Source organism: Mustela nigripes, chromosome 1 (assembly GCF_022355385.1).
Source record: "Mustela nigripes isolate SB6536 chromosome 1, MUSNIG.SB6536, whole genome shotgun sequence".
In the NCBI taxonomy this organism is placed as follows: Eukaryota; Metazoa; Chordata; class Mammalia; order Carnivora; family Mustelidae; genus Mustela; species Mustela nigripes.
Window position 1 is genome coordinate 104,747,120 of NC_081557.1, and position 26,209 is coordinate 104,773,328.

General features: G+C 50.4%; 1 protein-coding gene and 1 pseudogene across 1 annotated transcript in view; both read left to right on the forward strand.

Moving 5' to 3' along the window:
* Positions 1–26,209, forward strand: part of TMEM123 (transmembrane protein 123) — a 49,034-nt gene that overhangs the window by 7,468 nt on the left and 15,357 nt on the right. The window lies entirely within an intron of this gene.
* Positions 15,299–16,648, forward strand: LOC131998671 (ATP synthase mitochondrial F1 complex assembly factor 1-like; annotated as a pseudogene).

Genomic DNA, 26,209 nt, shown 5'->3' on the forward strand with positions numbered 1-26,209 from the left:
TAAGTCCGCGGGCCTCGCGCGTGCCGGGTCGCAGGAAGTGCGTGGCGCTGTGGGCGCGCCCGCGTCGTGCCGGGCAGGTAGGGGCCGGGAAGCCCGCCGCGGGTTCGGGCGGCTCCTCGTTGCGGGCGGGGAGCCCCGTGTCGTGTGCGGGTAGTCCGCGCCGCTGCCGCGCCCGCGGTCCAGGGAGCTCGGCGTCCTGGGAGCGCGTCTGGGCCCGAGCGCGCGGCTACCGTCGGGCTGCGGGAAGCACGTGCTCCAGTCCCGCTGCGGCTGCCCGCCGGTGTGCCCACCGGTGTGCCCACCGGTGTGTCCGCTGCCGCTGCGCTCCGGCCGGGACCTGCGGGCGGCTCGCGGGGCGGGGACAGCCGCGGGCTGTTACTGTCGGGCGAGAGCTGCTTCGGCTGCCTTCCGTCCACACTGAGTGTGTTTGCTCCTTTGTTTTAAGATTCGATCCGGTAGTTTTTCACGAGTCCCCACCCGCCCAGGACGCGTACCCTGTTCCACTTCAGGGAGGCTGGAAAAATTACCACCTTGCTTTTAAGTGGCCGCGAGTTACTGAACCTCTTGGTGCTCAGTTTTTTCTAGTAAAACAAAAAGCTGGTAAAATGCAAGTGTCTCGTGGGATCCGGGAGGCAGCATGTAAAGCACCTGCCGCCGAGTGGCCGCGGGCACGAGCTGGAAAGTGAATGCGTTCCTCCTTGCCCTCTCCCACCGTGACAGGTTCTTTAATCCCCCCTACGTCCACCTTCGCTGCCACAGTGCCTTTGCACGTGTTGTTCTGGCTCCCGGAAGAGCTCTTCCCTCCTGACTTTACCAGGGTAACACCCATTCAGCTTCCCATTTTGGTAAGCCTCCCTTCCTCATCAGGGCGTCGTCTCCAACCTGCAGTTCCAGGCCCTCAGAGGACCCAGCTGTCTGAGGATGTAAGTGGACCTCTTAGGGGCAGTGGTGACTTGACTCTCCACCTCGTCCCCCGGGCTCAGCACAAGACGGGACATAGATTTTTGCTGAAACAAGGAGGAACGTGCTCTGGGAGGAGGAAACCAGTTTTCATGCTTCCCAAGGCAGCCGCACGTCGGAGGTTCCCGGGTCAGACCAGTGACCTTGTGGCATGGCAGGAACACCTGAGCTCTGCCCGGACATGAGGAAGCATCGTGAAGGGGATGTGGGGAATGGGGTTTGGGAAGGGAGGGAACAAGTTTGCTGGAGCTGCTTACGGAGTTTGGATTTGATAGCAGTGCGGAAGGAAGCCACTGTAGGATAGGCAGAGGGCGGAGAGAGAGCCTCGCGAGGGAAGACGGGAGAGAGTAAGGGCCAGAAACGGCACTGAGGTCAAGTCGGGAGTGAAGGGGGGCCCCTGTACTGTGCTTCCTTGCGTGGGAGGCAGATGGAGGGGGCGTGTGGAAGCTGTTGAACCCGGTTGGTGACCCTGATTTGAAGAGGTTCCTTGAGGGTTAAGTCTTAGAAGTGATCATGTATTTGGTACACCATTCTGTTTTTATTTGTAAAATTATGCAGCCCTAAAACTGGAAGAAGAAACCTTTTTCAAGTTTCTTAGCACATTAGAATTGCCTGGAAGGTAAAAAATACTGGTCTGGGTCCCACCTAAAATCTGAGTGGGGAGGAGGGAGGCTGGAATGTGTCCTGGGTTTCAGTATGGAACTAAGGTTGAGAGCCACTGACCTCAGGGTGGGCCGGAGGCTGGAGGCCGGTGGCTGGTGGCCAGAGGCTGGAGGCCAATGACTGGAGGCTTGAGGCTGGAGGTTGGTGCCTGGTGTCCAGTGGGAGGGTGGAGGCTGGAGGCGGGTGGCTGGAGGTGGGTGGCTGGAGGCTGGTGGCTGGAGGTTAGCTGCGGGTAGCTGGTAGCTGGAGGTTGGTGGCCAGTGACTGGAGGCTGGTGGCTCAAGGTGAGTGGCTGGAGGCAGGTGGTTGGAGGCTGGAAGCAGATGCCCAGAGGCTGATAGCTGGAGGCTGGAGGCTGGAGGCTGGAGGCAGGTGGCTGGAAGCCGGTGATGGGGGGCGGGTGGAGGGGGTAGTAGCCGAAGGCGAGTGGCTGGAGGATAGTGGCTGGTGGCCAGAGGCTGAAGGCTGGGGTGGCTGGAGGCTGGTGGCCAGAGTTTGGAGGCTGGAGGCACATGTAGGTGCTTCCAAGCAGTGGTGTGCTGAGTGGGTGGAATGTGAGACTTCTCTGGCGATGGAGGTCAGCTTTTACAAACATACGTAGCAGACACAACACGTTTCTAGCCTCTTTGGAAAAGAAGTATAAAGTCTTAAGTGGTGGGCCTAGGCAGGAAATCAGTGATGCTCACGCTGGGCTGCCCCGACCCCGGGCCCCATGAGGTCAGAGGGAAACGGGCTACCAGTGAGGCTGTTGGTCAGAGGAGCTCATTATTTTGATTAATAGTGTTTAAGTTTGATAAGAGGTCTCTAGTGACCAGAAAAGGATGGCGACTAACTTTCCAAAAATGGACAGATTCCTGAAGTTGTGTAACTAGGAGAACAAGTTACACGAGCAGCTGTGTGGGACAGTGGAAGCCTGGTCGTTAGGGTTTTTTGGTTTTATTTACATCAACCTTAACACATGTGTTCTTCACAATTGTTCTTGTGTCCGTTGTGAAAATTTCCTATTAAAGCACACTGTCATCCTGAGTTAATTAATCCCTTTAATAATTCTGTTTACCTGATAGTATGATTAAAAAAGAGGAAACAGCAAAGATTTGACAGATAATGGAATTATTAATGTGAATCATTTATGACTTTGTCCAGAGAGAGCAGGCTTAAAGCTTTGTCCAGGGACTATGATGGCTTTTCCCATCACAGCGTGCTTACTGAGATCGCCTGTTTCACACAGACATGAGCACCCTCTTTGAAACAATCGTAATGCTGATGTTACACTGAAAAGTTCATTTTTTTGCAGTTCTAGTGAATAATTGACATACAGCGTTGTGTAAGTTTAAGGTATGAGCTTAACGATCTGAGTTACACTATGAAGTGATGGCCTCAGTGCGTTTAGTTAGTGCTCATCATCTTAGAGACAGGAAAAAAGACTCAGGAGACAAAACAAAAAGAAGAAATCCTTTTTTGGTTCTTGGGATGAGACCTTGGAAGATTTACTCTGAATTTTCCTGTGTGTCCTGCAGCCGTGGTCACCACAGTCCCACGTTGGGCAACACCCCCAGTACTGCCCCCTGGACCTTTGTTCCTTGTGTGCCCCTTCACGCACTTCCCCTCCCCCATGCCTGCCCCCACGACCGCAAAGCTGATTTCTTTTTCTGTGAACTTGGTTGGTGTCCTTGGTTTAAATTCCACGGGTAAGTGAGATCATGGAGTATGTGTTTGTGTCTGACTTAATTGGCTTAACATGATGCCCTCAAGGGTCGTTCATGTTGTTGAAAGTGGTGAGATTTTGTCCTTTTTGGAGGTTGAATGATACTCCCTTGTGTGAATATGGAAACTTCCTAGCCCACTCCTGCACTGATGGGCGTGCGGGTCATTTCCACGTCTGTCTCCATGTCTGTCTGGCCATCGCAGAGCATGCTGCTAAAACATGGGGTGTGGGTGGGGGCAGCCATGATCTTGCCGTTGGATGAACACCGAGCAGTGGAGTCGTTGGAGCTCATGGTATTTCTAGTCTTCCTTTTCTTGAGGAATCTCTGACCCATTGTCTCCACAGTTCTGCCAGCAGTGCTCAAGATTTCCCTTTGCTCCACGTCCTTGCCAGCATTTACGGTTTGTCTTTCTGATCTTACCCGTTCTGACAAGCACGAGAGGACACCCCCTCATGGCATTTTACTTTTACTGAGTAATGATGAACAGCTTTTAATGTACTGTTTTACCATTTATTTGTATGTCTGTTTTGGAAAAATGTCTGTTTAGATCCTTGGCGCATTTTTCTTTTTTTTTTTTTTTTAAAGATTTATTTATTTGACAGAAATCACAAGTAGACAGAGAGAGAGAGAGAGAGAGGGAAGCAGGCTCCCCGCTGAGCAGAGAGCCCGATGCGGGACTCAATCCCAGAACCCTGAGATCATGACCTGAGCCGAAGGCAGCGGCTTAATCCACTGAGCCACCCAGGCGCCCTCCTTGGCGCATTTTAATTGGATTAATTGCATTTTGCTGTGGAGTTGTAGGAGTTCTTTATCTTTTTAAAACTAGAGTTGACACACAGACTTGGCTTCGAGTGCACAACAGAGCGACTCGACATTTGTATACATTACAAATCGCTGCCACAGGAAGTCTGGTCACCGTCTGTCATCAGAGCTATTACGTTATGGACTGTTGTCCCTGTGCTGTGCTTTAAATCCCTGTGACTTCTTTATTTTGTAGCTGGAAGTTGGCACCTCTTAATCCCCTTCACCTCTTTTGCCCATCTTCCCATCCGCCGTCCTGCTGCCAGCCACGAGTTTGTTCTTGTATTTGAGTCTCTTTTCTTTGTTTTTTATTTATTTTTTATTTTATTTTATTATTATTATTATTATTTTTAAAGATTTTATTTATTTATTTATTTGGCAGAGATCACAAGTAGACAGAGAGGCAGGCAGAGAGAGAGAGAGAGGAGGAAGCAGGCACCCTGCTGAGCAGAGAGCCCTATGCAGGGACTCGATCCCAGGACTGCAGGATCATGACCTGAGCTGAAGGCAGCAGCTTTAACCCACTGAGCCACCCAGGCGCCCCTCTTTTCTTTGTTTTTTAGATTCCACGTATAAGTGAGATCACAAGGTATTTCATTTCTCCATGACTTGTTTCATTTAGCAAACTACCACTCAGTCCATCCACGCGGTCGCAGAAGCAGAAGCTCCTTCTTTATGGGGAGGTAGTAGTCCATTGTACAGTCGGTGCCCATTACATGCTCTTTATCCGTTGATCTGTCAGTGTTGGGAAGTCGCTGCTGTAAGCAGAGAAGTGCAGTACTTTTTTGAATCATAGTTTGCATTTTCTTCAGATAAATACCTATAAGTGGAATTGCTAAATCTATGGTAGTTTTACTTTTAATGTTTGGAGGAACCTCCATACTGCTTCCTGTAGTGGCTGCACCAATTTATGCTCCTACTAACAGTGCTTAAGGTTTTTTCTCCATATTTCCTCCAACACTTTTTATTTCTTTTTGGTGATCGCCCTCCTGACAAGTATGAGGGGGGTAGCTCATGTGGTTCTGATTGCATTCCCCTGATGATGAGTGATGTTGAGCATCTTTTTGTGTGTGTTTTGGCCATTTGTATGTCTTCCTTGAGGCGAAAAGTGTATTTAGGTCTTATGCCCATTTTTTATTCAGATTGTGTTTTTTGTTGAGTTGTAGGAATTCTTTATAGATGTTGGATTTTAATCCCTTGTCAGATATATCATTTGCAAATGTCTTTTTCCATCCAGTAGGTTTATTCTTGTTTTGTCGGTGGTTTTCTTTGTTGTCCAAAAGCTTTTGTTTGATGTAGTCACAGTTGTTAATTTTTGCCCCTTTTATCCCTGCCTGAGGAGACAAGTACAGAAAATACTACTAAGACTGCTATCCACAAGTCTATGCCTCTCTTTTCTTTTGAGAGTTTTCTGATCACAGGCCTTATATTTAGATCTTTAAGCCACTTTGTGTTTATTTTTGTGTGTGGTGTAAGAGGCCTAGTTTCATTCTTTTCCACATAGCTGTCCAGTTTTCCAGTATCATTATTGAAGAGCTGTCTTTTCCCCATTGTATATTTTTGTCTACTTTATCTTAGATTAATTGACCATTTAAGCATGGGTTTTTTCCTGGGCTCTGTGTTGGGTTCCACGGATCTATATGTCTGTCTTTATACAGTATCATACTGCTTTGTTGCTATAGCTTTGTAGTATAGATTGAAATCTGAGTGTGATGCCTCTAGCTTTGTTCTTAGGATTGCTTTGGCTTTTCAGGGTTTTTGTGGTTCCCTATGAATTGTAGGATTATTGTAGTTCTGTGGAAAATGTCATTGGTATTTGGTAAAGATTGCTTTGAATCTGCAGTTTGCTTCAGTCAGTAGGACTATCTTAACAATGCAAGTGAACATGAGAGAATTGAAGGTTTGGTTCCAGACTAATGCAATAAAGGGAGTCATGAATTTGATGGTTTCCCAGTGCATGTAAAGTTATGTTTACATAATACTATAGTCTGTTAGGTGTGCAATAGGATTATGTCTTTTAAATGTACATGCCTGGGGCACCTGGGTGGCTCAGTGGGTTAAAGCCTCTGCCTTCTGCTCAGGTCATGATCTCCGCGTCCTGGGATTGAGCCCTGCATCAGGCTCTTTGCTCAGCAGGAAGCCTGCTTCCTTCTCTCTCTCTGCCTGCCTCTCTGCCTACTTGTGATCTCTCTCTGTCAAATAAACAAATAAATAATCTTTTTTAAAAAATGTACATGCCTTAATTTTAAAATATTACCCAGAATAGTGGTAAACAGTATGAGTTTTCTGGGAGTTTTTATCATTGATCGCAGATCACCATACAAATAAAACGAGAATATTGTAACTATTGTGAGAATAACCAAAATGTGACAGGCACGAAGTGGGCAAATGCTGGTGAAAAATGGCACCAGTGGAATTGCTTGATGAAGTAGTATTGTCACAACTCTCACTTTGTGGGGAAAAAAACAAACTCATTATCTGTGAAGCATAGTAAAGCAAAGTGCTTTACTGTGAGGTTAGCCTATATAAACTCCTGTCCCATGAGTGTGGTGGGTTTTTCCTTTTGCTCGTCTCATCTTCAGTTTCTTTCGTCAGCGTTGGGGTGTTTTCCGAGTACTATGACTTGGTTTAAGTGATAGTTTATTCTTTTAACATAAATAGGATTGTTTTATCTAATTTGTTTTACAACTACTGTGTAGAAATGCAACCAATTCAGAAATATAAATTTTGTATCCTGTAACTCTGTTAAGTTCATTTATTTTACTAGTTCTTGGGTAGATTCTTTAGGATTCTCTATCTACAGTGGCGTGTCATCTGCACACAGCGAGAGGCTGACTTCTTCCTTCCGCTTTGGATGCATTCTCTTTCTTGCCTCATGGCTATGGCTAGGACTACAAGCCCTGCGAAGGGACGTCTTTACCTTGTTCCAGATCTCAAAGAAAAAGCTTTCTGCTTTTGACCTTTCAGCACAGCATTCTCTGTGGCTCGCTCTTGTGCAGCCAGTATTGGGCTGACGTGTGCCCCCCGATACTGCTTTGTTGAGCGCTTTGATCTTGAGTGGATGCTGGTTTTTGTTCAGTGCTTCTCCTGCATCTGTTGAGAGGACATTTTCAGCCCGTGTTTTGTTACTGTATGTGTCACATTGACGTGTAGATGGACATCTGTGTGTTCCTGGAATAAGTCCTACTTCACTGGGACGAATGACCCTTGTCCTGTATCGTGCATGCTGTTTGCTGACGTGTTGTTGAGGGTTCCTGGACCTGTGTCCGTCGGAGACCCTAGCCTGGAGTTCTCTTGTTTATCCCTGTCTCTGGTTTGGGTTTCAGGGTAGTGCTGGCCTCATGGCCTGAATTTACAAATGTTCCTTCCTTTTCAGTTTTTTTTGGAGTAGTGGAGTGCGGTGGGTGTTACCTCCTCTTCACAGGTGTGCAGAACCCCCCGTGACTCCATCTGGTCCTGGACTGGTGTGTTGGGAGTTTTTTGTTGCCAGTTCAGCTGCTTGTCTAGTAATTAGTGTGTTCAAATTTTCCATTTTTTCTTGGCTCCCTCTTGGAAGATCGTACGTTTCTGGGCATTCATCCATTTCGTCTGGGTTGTCCAGTTTGTCGGTATAATTATTCAGAGCGGTCTCCTGTTACTCCTTGTGTTTTCATGCTGTCCATTGTCACTTGTCCTGATGTTCTGATTTTGACTTCTCCCTTTTCCTTGGTAATCTGGCTAAAGCTTTTCCAAATTTATTTAGGTTTTTGAAGAATTGCTTTTGGTTTCGATGATTTTTTTTTTATAGGTCTATTTTGTTTTTCAGCTTCTTTAGGTAACCGTGCTGACTTGAAATTTCTCTTGCATCTTGAGGTCGGCCCGTCTCACTGTAAGCTTCCCTCAGAACAGCTTTGGCTCTGCCACAGTTTTGGGGATGTTTTCCTTTCCATTGGTCTTAAGGTGTCTTTTGATGGCATCTTGGATTTCTTCCATGACGCACTTGTAGCAACGTGTCGCTGAACCTCTACCTGTGTAATTTCCAGTGTTTTTCTTGTAACTGACTCCTGGTTTCATAGTCTTGGTTTGGAAACAGTGCTCGAAGGGATTTGTCTTAAACCCAGCGAGACTTGTTGTGTGGCCCCCAGGTGCTCTGGTCTGCACAGTGTCCTGCGGGCGCTCTGTTGTGCATGGCTGGCGGGTTCCACATCTGTTCCACGTTCAGCTCCGCACCCTCACAGCGCCTGTTTCCTTGCTGAGGGTCTGTCTGGATGATTGATGGCGGGGGCTTGGGGGGGAGGATTGAAGTGCCCTGCTGTTGTCACCGATTTCTCCTTTATTTGGGAGCTCCTAAGGGGGGCAAAACTGTTCCAGCCCCTTGTGAAACTGATGCCTTCGTCATCATGTAGCATCTTTCTTTTGTTATTTTTCTTTCAAAGTCTGTTTTGTGTGATGTGCATATTGCTTCCTGAGTTTGCTTTTTATTTCCATGTACAGGGAATAGGATTTTTTCCATCCCCACACTTCAGAGTGTGTGTGTGTGTGTGTGTGTGTGTGTGGTGAAGTCTGAAGTGGGTGGGTCTCTCCTCATCCCTCTGGTCGCCCTGTCTTTGGACTAGAGCCTGTAGTGCATTCCCACGGGACGGAACCGCCGATGTGGGTGCACTTAGCTTCCTGATTCCTGTAGTTCTCTGTTCCTTGCTTCTCTTGCTCCTCCCTTGTGATCTCATGACTTTCTTCAGTGTTTGTATTTCATTTTCTTTAGTTTTTGTGAATAAACACAACTTGAAGATACAGCGGTTTCAAAGTTCCAGACCACCACAAAAAGCAAGTTAAATTAATTTTTTGGCTTCCCAGTGCATTTCAAAGTTATGTTTACACTACAGTCTATTAATATGTATCATAGCATTATGTCTTTTAAAAAAATACACTATGTATCTGAATTTTAAAAGGCTTATTGGGTAAAAAATACTATCATCTGAGCTGGCCGTGGGTCCTGAGCTCCCTGCGGGCAGGGGTCCCCCTGCAGTGCTGAGGGCGCCGCTGGATCGGGGTGTGGGCTGCTGAATGCTGGGGTGGCTATGGATTTATTTATTTATTTTTAAAGATTTTACTTATTTATTTGACAGAGCGAGATCACAAATAGGCAGAGGCAGGCAGAGAAAGAGAAAGAGAGAGAGGAGGAAGCAGGCTCCCTGCCAAGCAGAGAGCCCGACGCGGGACTCGATCCCAGGACCCTGAGATCATGACCTGAGCCGAAGGCAGAGGCTTTAACCCACTGAGCCACCCAGGCGCCCCTGGATATGCATTTATTAAAATAAGTTTTGCTACATTGTTTGACTTTTTTTCCATGAACAATTTCTGTGTTATTGTGCAGTGCTCTTAGATAGCTTTTAACACACAGTATACTTCTTAAAAGTGGAGTCAGTCCTCCCAAAACTTTCTGTTGCTTTGTCAACCAAGTTTATGTGATACTCTGAATTATTCTGAAGGTCACATTCTGTAACACTTTGTTGTCATTCAACAGTCTTCACGGCATCGTCACCATGAGTCGGTTCCATGTCAGGAAACCACTGCCTTTGCTAAGAGGCAGCCCCTCCTCTGTCCAGAGTTTGCCCCGCGTCCAGACCTCGCTTCTGACTCGAGCGCCCTCGCTCTGTCCACCCCATCTGCAGCGGCCTCCTGCCCCCAGATCCTGACCCCTACGAGTCTCCCCAGAGGGTGGGAATCCTCTGCTGTGAAACCCTTTTAATGCTGAAGTTTTGACACCTCCCATGAGTCACGATCTTCTTATGGGCGTCTAGAATAGGTAATCCTTTCAGAAGGTTTTCAATTTACTTTGCCCAGTTCCATCAACGAAACCAGTCTCTGGCAGCCACAGTCTGGTGAAATGTCTGTCTTAAACAACAAGGCTTGAAAGTAGAAATTCCTGGGGCACCTGGGTGGCTCAGTGGGTTAAAGCCTCTGCCTTCGGCTCAGGTCATGATCTCAGGGTCCTGGGATCGAGTCCCGCATCGGGCTCTCTGCTCAGCGGGGAGCCTGCTTCCCCCTCTCTCTCTGCCTGCCTCTCTTCCTACTTGTGATCTCTGTCAAATAAAAAAATCTTTAAAAAAGAAATGTGGACAGGAAATAGAAATGTAATGCTTTTTATTTATTTATTTACAAGATCTTGTTTACTTATTGGGGAGGGGGGAGAGGGAGAGAGAAAACAAGAGCAGGGAAGGGAGAAGCGGGCTTCCCACCCAGCAGGGAGCCCGACATGGGGCTCGATCCCAGGACCCTGAGATCCTGACCTGAGCCGAAGGCAGACATTGAACTGACTGAGCCACACAGGCGCCCCTTTCATTTTTGAGTTCTGAAATTTCTTAATAGGCCAGGACTTGTTTCACAAACGCCCGTCATGCCCTCATTCGCAGGGAATGGGCTCCAGCAGCTCTGGCTCCTTCCCAGCGGTTCCTGCACAGCGCGTGCTTCTCAGGTGGTGGCTGGCTGGCATTTCTGCTGAACCCAGACATCTTGCTCTTCGGCCTCCTTTTTCCTGACCAGTTCCCTTCATGTGCTCCAGGAAGCTGTCTCCCCTCAATACCTACCTGGGTTCCCTCAGCAAGAATCATACCCTTAACTTCCGCTCACGGTGGCGTTGCTAGCATGCTCTATCCCTGTAGACTCTGCCGGTTTCGTGTGGTAACACTTGCGGGGCGCTCCTTTTTGAACAGTGCCCGTTCCTTCCATGTCCACAGTATCCCTGGTCCTGAAGATTCCCATGTGCACGGCTAAAGGAAAGTCACACTGTTTTCTAAGCAGCCTCTCCTCTTTCCCTTTGTGGTGGTCATCTCGGCGAATTTCTGGAAGAGGGCAGTACAGGCCCAGAGGCCATGTTGCATTACTTTTAAGCCCACTGTTGAGACCTTGTGTTCAGAAAAACAGCTTCCTTTAAAAGTATCAGTGAGGGAGCACCTGGCAGTCTCCCTTGGTAGAGCATAAGACTTTTAAATGCGGGGTTGTTAAGTTCAAGCCCCATGTTGGGGTAAAGATTACTTAAAAATAAAATCTTAAAAAAAAAAAAAAAGAAATCCATGCTCATTGACAACATACGCAGTCAGCCAAGAGCTCAGACGCAGATGTCCAATGAGATTCATATTTTCATACCTGCTAACATGGCATCCAGCTTCCACCCCAGGGATCAGGAAGGAATTTCTACCTTCTTTCTTTCTTTCTTTCTTTTTTTTAAGATTTTATTTATTTGACGGAGATCACAAGTAGGCAGAGAGAGGAGGAAGCAGGCTCCCCACTGAGCAGAGAGCCGGATGTGGGGCTCCATCCCAGGACCCTGGGATCATGACCTGAGCCGAAGGCAGAGGCTTTAACCCACTGAGCCACCCAGGCGCCCCTCCCCCTCCACATTTTATGTACTTGAAATATTCTACATGTTTGGTCTTGTGTGCCTTCTAACCACTGTAGTTTTATTTTTACTCCTTTTCTTTAACATTCCTGCTGACTTTATAAACAGTTGATTCACTACCTTCATTAGATGTGTGCTTTTGCCAGTGAGGTTTCTGTTCTTAATTTTTCTCTAGTCATGGCCTTTCCATTTCTGCTTTAGAAAGTCGCTTCAACATTTCTTGTAAGATTGGTTTAGTGGTCATGAACTCCTTTATTTATTTTTTTTTAAAGATTTTATTTATTTATTTGACAGAGAGAGATCACAAGTAGGCAAAGAGGCAGGCAGAGAGAGAGGAAGGGAAGCAGGCCCCCCGCTGAGCAGAGAGCCCGATGTGGGACTCGATCCCAGGACCCCGAGATCATGACCTGAGCCGAAGGAAGCGGCCTAACCCACTGAGCCACCCAGGCGCCAGGTCATGAACTCCTTTAAAGAAGGTTTTCTTCCTATGGGAAACTCATCATCTCTCATTCAGTTCTGAATGAGGATCTTGCTGGTTCTGTGCTGTGCTGTGTTCTAGGCTGTAGGTATTTTTTCTTAAACCACCTTGAATATATTCCTCTCACTTTTGTTCTGAAAAGTTTTTGCTGAAAAATCACCAGATGGTCTTTGGAGTAATCCCTGTTGTGTGACTAGTGCCTTTACTCCTGCTACTGTGAAGGTTTCTCTCTTTAATCTTTGTCTCTTGACATTTTAATTTTGTGTCTTGGTGTGGACTCTTGGGTTTATCTTGTTTGGGACTTTCTTTGCTTCCTGGCCTGGATGTCTGTTTCCTTCCCCAGGACAGAAAATGTTATTATTTCTTCAAAAATACCTTTTCTGCTCTTTTCCCTCTTCTCCTTCTGGGACCCTATAATGCCAACGTCAGTGTGCTTGATGCTGTGCCAGAAGTCACCTGAAGTCCCTTCAAGTATCCTCGTCTGTAAAACCCCTTTTGCTGTGGATCTGGGCTGATTTCCAGCAACCTGTGCTCCAGGTCGCTGCGCCCTCTGCTTTGCCGCTGGTTGCTTCTGTTTTTTTTCATTTCGGGTATTAGAGCTCTGGGCTCTGAGTGTTCTTATCGTTTCTGTTTCTTTGTCTCTTGACAAGGTTCTCTGTGTGCTCATCCATTCTGATTCTGGTGATTGAGGATCACCAGACTCTCACTCGGAGCTCTCTCAGGTAGACGGCTTGTCTGTTTCATTTAGTTATTTTTCCTGAGGTTTGTTTTGTTCTTTTGCTTAGAACACATTCCTGTCTGTCCTGACTTTGTCTGACTTTGTGTTTATCGTGTGTGGCAGGTGGATTAGTACGGCTCCTGACCTTGAGGGAGCAGCCTTACGTGGAAGGCGCCCTTCGAGGCCCAGAAACACAGTGTTTCAGGCTGTTAAATCAGGCACTCGGGGGTGTGCCGTGTGTGGGCTTCACGCGCTGGCCGTGTTGTGGCCGGCAGGGACTGTGCCCATGAACTGGTTGGCAGGGCCCCTCCACCCCCAGGCGGGAGCTGCCTAGGAGTGTGGCTGGCCCTGAGGCGTCCTGCGGTATATGGCAGCTGGGGGGCACTCTGGTGGGGCGCTGGTCCTGTCTGAGGCCACTCACTGGAGATGGCAGGGCACCTGTCCCAGCCAGGGTTGCCCGCCAAGTGTGGTGGTGTGGGGCCAGCTTGCAGGGGTTCCTGCCTGGTGGGAAGCTGGGGTGAGGTCCCCGGGGGAGAGTGGGGTTGCAGAGACAGCGCTCACAAGGTGGTTGGCGAGGGTCGACATCGGCACCCCCCAGTGTGTGGCCAGCCAGGCAGAAGGAGGGCAAGCAGATGTCGTCTGTAGCCATTTTGTTCCCAGAAAAACTTCCCTAAAGATGTCTGCTTCTCCGTTACACATGGGAAAATCAGTCTGCAGAGCTCCTTCGCATATGGCCCAGGGCTTCTCAGACCATTGCTTCTGTGCCCAGTCTCCCAGCACAGAAGGCCCCTTCGGAGGGACCCTCCTGTTCTCCCGGAGAAAAGCCCCCCGTCCTGCAGAGCCAGACTCAGCAGGGCTGCCGCCTCCAGATGCAGGTCCCCAGGGCCGGGGATGCCCCGTGCCGGGCTTTAACCCTTGTCCTCAGGAGGACCCCTGCGTCTGTGATTTCCCTACTGTTTGTGGGCTGTGGATTCCCACCAGACTGTGGCTCTGCCCCCATTTAACTTTCTAGGTTTAATTTAATTTTTTAAATTTTATTTTGTTTTCCACAGTCTTTGGCTGTGAACTGTTCTGCTTCTCTTTGGGTTGTTCTGAGAGAGTCGCTCCGTATCTAGCTGCGGCCGTAGTCTGTCTGTGGGCAGTGGTGAGCTCAGCAGCCCTGGTCTGCTGTCTTGATCGGAGTCCCTATGTATTCTTTATTTTTAAATACTAAGCCCTTATTACATATTTGGTTTGCAGACATTTCTTTCCCATTATATAAGTGGTTTGTTTTGTTGTTGTTGTTGTTTTTCATTCTTTTGATTGTTTACTTTGTTGTGCAGGTTTTTAGTTTGATGGAGTTCTGGTTTTTATTTTTTTGTTCATGCATTGGATGTCCTATCCTAAGAATCCTTTCCCAGACCCATGTCAAGGAGCTCTCTCCTACCCGCCTCCCGTTTCTTTCTAGGAGTCTTCAGGTTTCTGGTGTTGCGTTTAAGCCTTTGATCCAGTCCACATGAATTGTGTAAGCATGTCCAGGTCAGGGTCTAAGTTCAGCCTATTTTTTAATTTTTTTTAAGATTTTATTTATTTATTTGACAGAGATCACAAGTAGGCAGAGAGCCAGGCAGAGAGATGGGGGAAAGCAGACTCCCCGCTGAGCAGAGAGCCGGATGTGGGGCTCAATCCCAGGACCCTGAAATCATGACCTGAGCTGAAGGCAGAGGCTTTAACCCACTGAGCTACCCAGGCACCCCTAAGTTTGGGTTTTAACATGTGATTGACTGTCATTTTCCCAGGCCCTTTCTTGAAGGGCCGTCTTTTCTCTCATGTCAGGTACCAGCTGACTGTGCACATCGGTCTGCGTCTGGCCCTCGATGCTGTTCCGTTGGTGTATGTGTCTGTTTTTGTGCCAGTTCCTACCCTTGGTTACCTCTAGTGTTATAATAAGGCTCAGAACGTGGAAGTGGGCAGCCTCCCTTCTTCTCTTTCTCAGCATCGCTCTGGCCCGCTGGGGTCCTCTGTGTGTCTGTATCAGTGTCACTGCAGGCTTTTCTATGTCATTAACCAAATGCCACTGGCCTCTTGACCTGGCTGAATCTGAAGCCATAGATGGCTCGGGGCCACTGACATCTTCAAAACCCTCCCCCAGCCCATAAACTCGACACTGGCTGACTGCTTGTGTCCTCAGCTTGTTTCTTCAGTGTCTTGGAGTCAGTGTAAGGTACTTACATTCTTTGATTAAATTTGTTCCTAAGTATTGCATTATTTTTGATGCTATTATAAATGGGACCGTGTTCTTTATATTTTAGATAATTCTTCAGCATACAGAAGTGTTACTACATTTTGGACATTAACTTTATTCTGCAGCTTTACTAATGTGTGGATTAGATCTATAAATTTCATGCATAATATACTTCAGATTTTCTATATTTAAAATCATGGCACCAGCAAAACAGTTATACTTAGACTCTTTTCCAAATCTGATGCTTTTACTTCCTTTTCTTACCTGATTCCTGACAAGCACTTTTAATACCATGTCGAGTAGCAGTGGTGAGAGTGGGTCCCTCCTCTTGTTCCTGATCTTAGAGAAGAGCCATCCAGCTTTTCATGGTTGAATGTGACGTAAGCTGTGTGTTTGTCTTACGTAATCTTTCTTTTGTTGATTATGTTCCCTTTACATCTCTGTTGAGTTTTTGTTGTAAATGGGTGCCCATTTATCATTTTTGTCAAAAGATATTTCTACATCTAGGACGTGCTGGAGGAGGAGGAGCCAGGGGCGGCCGTGGCTGCTGTGGCGGTAGCAGGTGGCACAGGCCCGGCTGTGTTGCAGGTGGTCGGTCTGTACCGGGGGCTGGACGCCACGTGCACCCGTGCCCTAGACCTAGGGCTCGTGTCCCCCGCACAGCTGCGCATGTTCCCGGTGCACCACGGCTCAGGCGGGCCTATGGCGGGGAGCTTGCGGCAGTGGGGTCGGGGCCGAGCTCAAGGCCAACCCCTTCTACGACCCCTACCTGGACAAGATCCCACAGCTGTGCAGGTCTGACCCAACCGCTTTTGAATCACGACTGGAAAAGTACATTGAGTTTCTGAAGCAGCCAGTGGGGCACTCCAGGCAAGGTGACTTTATCAGATGTGTAGAACCAAAGACAGACGCCCTGGGGACACAGCCTGTGAGTAGAGGATTCACTGAGGACAAGACTCTCGGTTCCATCCTTAACACTGAGATGGCGAAAGACAAAACAGAGGAAATGAGACCGATTTCGCAGCAGTATTTTGCAGCAAAAGATACGGTCTATGCAGTTATTCCTAAAGAGAAGTTTGACTTGATCTGGTCCCAGGCTCAGTCCTGTCCAACATTTCTCTGTTCGCTGCTACCAAGAAGGGAAGGTTATTAGTTCTTTGTAGGACAACAGACAGGTACTGAACTCCACTGCACTGGTAGATACTCAGACCCGCCGGGAGGCTGCTGCCATCCAGCTGGTCTTCTATCTCTGCCCTGAACTGAAGGACGAAGGCGCAGTGCTGACGACAGCAGAAACGGAGCCCGCCTCTCTGAGTGTTGCCGAGGCACAGTGCACTGCCAGCCACATTCACTCTCCCATGCCATCGACTGCAAGGAGACCTGTGGGCCAGTGGAGACCTCTGACTTCAGACCAGGTGAGTTCAAGCACATGTCTGTCCCTGCTGAGCTGGAGCGAAGCGGACTTGAAGAACTGCGATGTACCCGGAGCCAGCACAGGACTTAGCGCTGAGGCTGGGCTTACGGAGTCTGCTTAGCCCTGGGTGGTTTTCTGCAGCCCGCCCGGCCCCTGGAACTTTTGGGAGCTTCGCAGCTGTGAGGAGCAGTCTCTGACGGGTGGCCTGTGTGCTTACTGCAGGAAGTGACCGTGGAGGTGAGCCCCGTTACTTGATATTCAGGAATGAAGGTGCCCAAACATTCTGGTAATCATCTCCCAGCCTACTTAAGCCTTCCTTTCTAAGCGCTTGGGGTCCTAACCAGGGAGACCTAAAGGATCCACAGGATGGTGGCTTGACTTTACACAGTAGAGTAGTGCTGGGTGTCCCTCTGACCGCTCAGCTCCCAAATGACTAGTTCTTCGTATTTATAAACACGTGATAGGATAGTAAGCTTGAAGACCTGCCATGATTTGAGGTGGGCCTTGCATACTCTTCCTGTGTGCCCCTTGGCTGGCCAAAGGTATAGCCCAGATACCCTGTTTGAACTCTACACTGACCAGATACTGCCCTCGGGACTCAGACTAGATCTCCATGTGCCCAGAGCCATTGTCGGCAGGCGAGAATTCTACCACTGAACCACCCATGCGCCGATCCAGAGCCATTGTCGGAAGCCGTGTATCTGGGGAGGGTGAATCAGTGCAGTGTACAGAAACCTACACATTTTGTAAGGAGAGGGGGAAAAAAAGATCTTTCTACATCTATAAAGATCCTATTTTAATTTTATCACATTGTATATCACATTGGTATCACATTTTATCACATGGTATATCACATTGATTTCTCAGTGTTAAACTAACTTTGCACCATTGGAATAATTCCTACTTGATCCTGATGAATTGTCTTTTTAATCGCTGCTAAAATTGGTTTGCTGACATTTTACTGAGAATTGTCTTCATATTCATCAGGGATATCGGTCTGTAGTTTTCTGACAGTGTCCTTTCTGGCTTTGGTATCAGCATAATGATGTCCTTAGAAAAGGAGTTTGGGAGTGTTCCCCTTACTTTGATTTTTTCGGGGGGTGGGGTAGTTTAAGAAGGATTGGTGTTAAATTCTTTACATGTAAATTTCACCAATGCAGCCATCTGGTCGTGGACGTTTCTGTGTCGGGACATATTTGATGACTGAATGAGTCTTTTTTGAAGTACTTGTTCTGCTCGGATTTACCATTACTTCTTGATACAGTCTTTCTAGTTCATTTGGAGGTTCTTAGAATTTTTCCGTTTCTCGTGTGTTTCCCAGTTCGTGGGCATGCAAGTGTCGAGAACAGCTTCTTAGGATTCTTCAGGTTTCCATAGAATCCGTTTTACAGTCTTTTTTATTAATTTATAATGTTGACGTGGGTGTGCTATTTCCTTGGTTTAGACTAAAGGATTGTCAAGTTTATCTTTCCCAAGAACCAGCTCTTGGTTTTGCCAATGTCCTTGTTTTCATGTTGTGTATTTCATTTATTTCTGCTCTAATCTTAATTTCCTTCATTCTGCCAATTTAGGGTTCAGTTTGTTCTTGTTTTACTAATTTGTTAAGGGACAGAGTTAGGTTGTCTATTTGAGATTTTTGTTTCTTTGTTTCTTAATGTCGACAAGGTATAAAACTTGCTCTTTGAACTGCTTTTGTTGCATCCCTAAGTTGATTTTATATATGTTCCATTTTTTATTTACTTCCCCTTTAATTTCTTCTTTGATCTGTTAGTTGTTCAGGCGAGTGTTTAATTTCGTGTATTAGTGAATTTTCCAGTTTTACTCCTGTTCCTTATTTGTAGTTTCATTGCTTTGTGGTAAGAGTAGGTGCTTGTAGGATGTGTCTTCGTGAATTTACTATATGACTTGTTTTGTGGGCTAACATACGGTCTGTGCTAGAGAACGTTGCACACGCTTTGAGAATAATGTGCATTTTGTCAATGGACAGACTGCTCTGTTTGTGTGGTGGGGTCCGCCCAGTGTATGATGAGATCCCCTGGCGAGAGGTAGGGAATCTGAATGCCCAGCTGTGGGCCTGCTGTTTCCCCTATTTCCTGGTAGTTTCTGCTTTATATTTTCAAGTGCTCCAATGTTTGGTATGTAAATAATTACAATTGTTACATCGTTTTGATGGAGTGATTCCTTTACCATTACATAATGGCCCTCTTTGTGTGTTTCTACTGCTTTCCGGTTAAAGTGTATCTTTATCTCAAGGAAGTGTAGCTACCGCTGGTCCTTGGGAATACTGTTGGCTGGAAATAACTTCTCTCACCGGCTCACTTGCGGCGTGTGTGTCATCCACGGCTGACGTGACTCTCTGGTAGGCAGCACATCACGGACCTTGTTTTTTATCTGCTCAGCGTTCTGAGTCTTCTGATTGCAGGATTTTATGCATTTGCGTTAAAGTCTCAATCACTGGCAGGTAGGGCTCCACTTGCGCCTTCCCGTTGAGTTCTGGCAGTTGTGCCGACCTGTCGTTACTTTTTTCATATCCTGCTTTTGTATTGTGCTGTTGTTTGACATCCGTACACTTTGACTTCTTCGTCATTGTCTTTTTTTTATTGTCGTCATTGTCTTTTGTGTAATTATAGATTTTATCTTGTGATTATGAGATTTACATAAAATATCTTACAATTGGACATCCTGTTTTAAACTGATTACAGCTTTGATAGAATTCCTAAACTTGACAATTTTACTTCTGCTCCCCTACATTTTAGGCTATTAATGTTAGGTTGCATATTTTTTCATGGTGTAACATGAAAATGAAAGTAACAGATCTTCCCTGGACTCATAGAGCAGAGCTCTGATGAACCGTGCACCGCTGTCCCACAGCTAGAAACCAGCCGCACACAGCCCACCACAGGCTGCACATCTTGTCCCATTCTAGAAACCCACACCATCAGCAGCAAGTTTCATGCGATCTTTTTATGTTTTGTGATAACTGGCATCTTAAATCCTGCTGAGACTCCCTGTGGCACTTTGTAGTGACGAACTCCCCGAGCTTCTGTTTGTTCTGGAAATCTCTCCCCTTCATTTCAGAAGGACTGCTCTGTTAAGCGCAGAGTTCTTGGTTTAGAGCTTTTTTCTTTTCTTTAAAGATTTTGTTTATTTAACAGAGACAGACAGCTTTTTTTTCCCCTTAATATTTTGAATTTATCATTCCCTTCCCTCCTGGCCCGGAACTTTGTTGAGAACCCGCGTATAATACCGTGGGCGTTCCCTGTATCTAATTTCTGTTTTCCCTTGTTGCTTTAAAGAAACCTTTGAAAGAAACTTGGTAAAAGTGTGTCTTAGCTTAGTAGCCCTAATGAAGTCTGACCTTTTTGGGCTCCTTGGGGCCTCGTGCACCTGGATGTCCATTTGTGTCCCCAGGTTCGGGGAGTCTGAAAGCTTTAATTTGCTTCCTCTGGTGACACGCTCACTAGATTTGTGTCACGTTGGTTCTGCGCGTTTAAGCAAGCAGTCTCCTCGCCTGGTCCTTCCCAGTGGGCAGACAGCTCTGGACTGCGCCATCTCGGCTTGCGGATGGTCAGCTGTTACCTTGCCTGGGGCAGGTGGGCTTGCTGTCAGGGTCTGCTGTGGGTACGGTGGCTGCCCAGGCTGCGCCCCTGTTGAGGACAGATGGACAGATGGACAGGACCTCTGTTGGCTCCCAGCACCGGCAGGGCCGCAGGATGGGCTCTGGGGCTGCCTGGACACTCGGGATTCTGGTCCGGCTTCCTCGCTGAGGCTCTAAGTCAGATTCTCTGCCCTGTGGGGCAGCAGGACGCCTGTGCCCAGTCAGGCAGTGCTGTGCCTGGAGGGCCATGACCCTGGGCCCTGTGGGACTGCTCTGCGGGCAGGAGAAACCAGTGCTGAGCTTTCCACTGGTATCCCTGGAAGCAAGGCCGTTGCTGGGCTATGCCCCTGCCCCTCCTGCGGGCTCTGTTCTGCATCCTCAGCCAGTCGCCTTGCTGGGGGCTGTGACAGTGGGGGTGGGGCTGCCAGCTAGTCCCTGAACTGGCACCCAGCCAGCGCCGGAGCTGGAAGGCCTGTGTGCACAGCGTGCTGGCGGAACAAGCTGCGGGCTCTGTCCTGCAGACGGCCACCCTGGTCTGCTGCTGTGATGCCGGCTGTTCCAGCAGTTCCCTGGGGTGGGAAGCCATGTCCCTGCCGGGCCAGCCAGGGTCTTTGAGATCCAGAGAAGACAGAGCTGCATGCCCCCAAGTCCCCAAGGCCGGGCGTCCATGGGCGTTGGAGAAGTGGGGAGCCACGGGCTGGCCCAGCTGATCAGGCGCTGCGGGTAGCAAATCCGATTGCCAAGATCCCTGCTGGCCGTCACCTGAGTGGGGGCTTCCATAAAGCCTCCTGCAGAGTGGGGGAGCTAGACATCCAGCTGGGCTTCTTCCTGCCTGCAGGAACTTGTGCTGGCCTGGGGTGGGGGTGGGGATGCCCTTGGCCTGTGGGCACTTCTCTCCCTCATCGTGTGGGGTCTGCCATGGTCTCGGCAGGGGGCTGCCTCTGCCTGGTGTTCGAGACCCTGTCCGTGGTGTCTGGTGCGTGACTACTTGAGTGGTTGCCCTGGGGGAAGGGGGAGTCAGAAGCGCCTCGGGCCACCACCTTCCCATGCATGCTCCATGAGTTCCTGACACACTCTAACACGCAGGCACGCTGACGATGCTCCATCAGTGTGTACTGTGGGAACCGAAGGAAAAGGAGCGATACAAGTGTAAGTCAAGGGGTGAACTTTGAGAGTATTTTTTTTAAGATTTTATTTATTTATTTGACAGATAATGAGAGCAGGAACACAAGCAGGGGGAGCAGCAGAGGGAAAGGCAGAATCCCCGTTGAGCACAGAGCCTGATGCGGGGCTCGATCCCAGGACCCTGAGATCATGACCTGAGCTGAAAGTAGACGCCCAGCCACTGAGTGTCAACCCCAGACGTCCCTTGAGAGTCATTGGCCTGCCTCTTTTCCTTGATGAGACTCTCTTTTTTCACACTGAGTAGAACTACATGCGGCTCCTGTGCGCCAGGAACACAGCAGCCAGACAACGGAGCTATTGACCTTTTCAAAACCCTGCCCCGTGCTCATGAGAGACAAGGAAAGGAGTGGCCAGTCCCAGGGGACGTGTGCTCTCCAGAACCAGGGGGACTCCCGACTAAGGCACTACCTCTGCTGGACAGGAACTTGGCCTCCCCAGATGACATGGAGGCAGCGGAGAACGAAACCCCCCTCCTGAAATCTGCAGTGCTCTTCCTTCAGCCTCACTGTTCGGTATTGAGCGCAAATATGTGTTTCTGTTTGTGAAGACGGTTGGTGGTGGGATAGTGAGGGAGCGGAGAGGGGCCCCGGCGGCGAGCGGGGTGCACAGCCCAGCGGACAGGGCCCCCGTTGGGGTGCCACGGCCCGCTGCCTCCTGCCGGCGCGTGCGGCTTGCCCACAGCCTTTGCGTCTGTGCCCTCTGTCACGGGCAGGGAACACACCCCATCCGGGCTCTTCTCCAGAGCCCCCGGCATCTGTTTGGTGACAACAAGGTGCTGCTGAGGTGCTGCTCAGACCATGGGACTGCACGTACCGGGACTGCACGTGGCAGACGGCCAGGGTTTGCTCCCTGCTCCCGCCGGCCACCACCTCGTGAGTCCTGAGTCCGTTTCAAGCGTCTGAACATAGGTGTGTTTTTAGTCACTGCAAAGTACAGTTTTTGGTCTTGCAAGAAAAAATGTTCGTATTGAATATTTCCTATCACCTTCATCCGGCGAGTTAGGACGATCTGTGGACAGCTTGTGGACCGCACATGTCCGGACTCGTCCCTCTGCGGATGTCTGAGCGGGTCGCGTCTATGCGTGCATGCGTCCTTGGGCGGCGCACGGAGCTTGTTTGCAGCCTCCTTCTCGCGTGGCAGCTGTGGGCCGCACGCGCTCAGGCTCCATGGTCCGCGTCCGTCTTCTGTCACCAGGTGACAGCGGCAGCGCACAGCCCTTCAGGGCTGCGGAGACCTGCCTTCCCACATGGCCCCGCCATGCCGAGGAGCCAACACCAGGCGGGGGCGGCCCTGGCCGTCCGGTGTGTTCCCGCAGCGCCCACGGCTGTCGGTGTGTGCAGCATGTGCCCAGCCGAGGTTTGCTGAGTACGAGGGCCAACTCTGAGGCTGCTCACTCTGTCTCAGGCTCCGGAGCACCTGCTCTCCGTTACCAAGGAAGGCTGCACAGGGCGGGGACGGTCCGTGACCCTGAGCACCAACTCGCCTCAGCCGCAGCCAGACACAGGTACTGAGGGCGGGACGCTTCCTCCAGGCTGGCCAGGATCCTGTCCTGGCTTCCCGTGCTCCTTCGAGCTCCAGTTACTGGGCCTGTGTGCCTCCACTGACGTCTGCAAAAGGGGCTGACTGTGCCATCTGCCTCCTGGGGGGTTAGGACAGTTGCTGGCATTTATGGGACGTGCAGAACAGCATCTGGCTCAGAATCAGTGCTCGCTTAGGCCTGATCCCGCACGTCCACCTGGGGCAGACCGTTTCAGAGCTCAGTCCAGGTTGGGGCCATCCCCACAAGTAAAGGGACAGTAGAGAGCATCAGCAGATGATTTCTGACCAGCCCAGAAATCACGGAGCCAGCGGGCCTAGTGCCGCTCCTGACGGTCTCCTCAGGACGGACAGCGGGCAGGAAGGGGCAGTGAGGGGTGTGCAGGGACAGACAGACACCGTCCCCTCAGGCAGAGTGCAGGCAGGACGGGGGGGGGGTGTCTGGACAGTGTCCTGCCGCAGGTGCTAATAAGCCAGTGTCTTCCTGCTTATTTACATACAGTACACATACAATACCTGTTCATATATTTATTTCTATATAAACTTCTGTAAATACATAAAGGCTATTCTCTTCCAAAGTAAATATTTCCTAAGTTACTACAGAAAGAAACTCAGTTTCAGCGTTTCACTGGGGCGAAAGAAAGTGAGCAAATCCATGGAAGGGTAGCTCTGGCGTCAGAGTTTCTGGGCTTAAGGGAGAAACTGCCCCTTTTCTACCTGATCCAGAGGGAGGCGCTGACGGCTGAGCGGATGGTTTTCCTGCTCAGCGGGAAAGGCGGGCAAGCGACCCCCATCCTTATCCCGATGCCTCTGGTCTGCAGCGGGGACTTCTGTTCTCTCCGATGAGCCCCTCCGCCTGAGCCAGGCCCTCTGCTCCCTGTGGAATCCAGGGCTCCCTCTGCCCGCAGCGGGAGGCGGTGTGCGCGGCCAGGTCTGTGTGCCGACCTCTGAGGGGGCCCCCCACCCATTCAGGACGGGGTCGCCGTTGACTTCCTCCATTTGGGGGTGGGGAATGGCGTTTGGCCAGACTGACAAGGCGTCATCACTTTGACCCGAACCCTGTGGTGGGCACAGTTCAAAAATGACCTCCCTGTGACCGTCACACCGTGCAGTTCTGTCTCCTGTGGGACCGCATTCCAGCACGTCACTCTGACCGGCAGAGAGGACCGGACACGGGATTCCGGTTACTGGTCAGCTGACCTACAGCCAAGGGTCCTTGGGCCTAGCCACATACTGAGGTCCCCGTGGCAAGTGCGGGGTGTCGGCGAGAGCGGCAGGTGGCACTGGCCTGGCACCCCAAGGGGCCCTGGGGACCCTGGGCTACACCTGCAACATCCGGGGGGGCGTGCAGTGGGGCACGGGTCTGCAGCCTGCTCTGTGCCTCAGTCCTGCACACGGGTGTCCGCCGGGGTGTCCCAGGGAACCCCCCAGCCCTGACCCTGTGGGGTGCTCCAGTTGTCACTGCGAGACGGTGCTGGTCTCTGGACCGCCGCGCTGCCCACCGTGTACGTTCTCTCAGCGGTGGAGCCTCCCGGTTCACAGGCTCTGTCGCACCTCAACTGTGTGCCCATCTCTCGGACGCCCAGGCCTTCCCAGCGAGGCACTGAGTCCAGCACAGAAGGAGCGTGTTCCACGTGCCGGCCAGCGGGGAAGCTGTGGGGAGCCGCACACAGGCAGGCGGACGGTGGGGACCTGGGCTGGGGTGACCTTGCAGCTGTCGGAGGTGCGTGACTGCCACGTCAATTGTCGCACGGAGCTGACGGGGAGGAGGTGGGCGCTCACACGGGAGCCTGTGACCAACACAGGCTCCGCCCCCTCTGCGCTCCTCACCTCGCAACCGCACCTGGGTTGCAGCTGGGGGACAGCTGGGCTCTGAGGCTGCTGCGTCCTCTTGTCGCTGTTGCATGGTTCCGCCCCAGTGCACAGCCACGGGGGAGTCAGCTTAAACCCGAGTGATCCCACGAGGTTGGTGTGTCCGGGGTTGGGAGCTGTTTGTCCCCATGCTGTCAGCGGTGGCCACTGCTCCCGCCGGGGACCCAGGCTGCCCCCAGAGTGCTGAGCACAGCCGTGCAGCATGTCCCCATCTCCGAGACCCACCCGTACCCTTGGCATCAGCTCGTCTCAGGGAGGGGGTCCTGTTACTCCAGAAGCCTCACGCCTGCGGGCACTAGCCTGCGAGAAAGCACGATGACCAGACCCATGTTTTCTAACACAATTATGCCCGACAGCGCAAAACCACGAACTCCCTGGCTCCGGTCTCCCCCACTGCTCACGCTGTCGGGATCTGGACACCTTCTCTCTGGACGGCGACAAGGGCCTCAGCAAACGCTACTGGCTCCCGAGGCCGCTGTCTCCCCGTGGACGGTGCGCCCACAGCTGAGTGGCCGTGTGCTGGCAAGGCCTCATTCCCAGCGCAGGGGAGGCCCATCGAGGCCTCCAGCCAGGGGTTGTAGGGCCGTGTCTGCATGGTCTCTGATCGGGGAGTTCAAGCCTGGAACATGCAGCACCCAGCAGGGAAGCAGATCACGGGCGTGCCCCTAGGGTGGCGGGAGTTCCAGGCCCCACAGAGAGGCACGACCTCCAGGCCGCTGCCCCAGCACCTGGATAAATGGTGTCCTGATCCCCATGCCACCCCGGCCCTCACCTCTCCCCGCATGGCCTCCCTCAAGCGAGGAGAGCCTCCCGAACGCCGGCCCCAGGCCGCCTGTACTGCCCCCTCTCCCATCCACAGCGTTGCGCTCCGGGTCCCAGCGCCTCCCTCCCGCTCCAGCCAGCACCCGTGAGGACTGGGGAGGCCGGGTTCCGGTGTTCACAGCCGTGTCTGGGGCGCACCGGGCACGTGTTACCTTTCAGTGAGTACTCGGCCCTCTGCGGCGCCCCCTGCGTGCGCGCGCTCGCGACTAGCTTCCCCCCGGAATGACCTCCTCCTTCCGCCCTTCCCGACCCCAGACTTGTGTGCAAGTCCCTCCTCTGTGCTCGTCCTTCCTTCACACCGGGGCTTGGTTCTGCTCTGCCTGCGTCTGTGCTCCGAGGTGTACAACGTCAGCCACGCTGGGTCTGAATCACAGAAAATACACCCGATGTCCCATGGTTGATGAAAATGCCCTTAGATTGGTTTTTCTTCTTACCACCGGTACTGTGTCGCTTATCTTCTGTAAAACAGGCAACCAGTAGACATGGATATTTATAATTAGGCAAAACTTATAGACTCAAATACTTGGTGAATTTACTGCATTCAGCTTTAACCGGGTAACATCTTGTTCCTTCAGTTTTAGGGCTCCCCGTGAACGGCCGATTTCTCATCACGGGTCTGTCTGTCTGCTGGATCCAGCCGGAGATCCAGCTACTGTATCTCGGTGCCCGACACGCGGGACGGTGCGCAATGTTCAGCAAGTCAGTCTAGGTTCGCAGACTCAGTTGGTGATTTAAAGTCTGTAGGAATTCCTAAATGATCAGCGTTTTTTAAGCATGACCTATACTTTGATTATTAAAGACAATGAATAGGAAAGCTGAAAAAGCCGTAAGCCTGAATGCACGATCTTAGACTC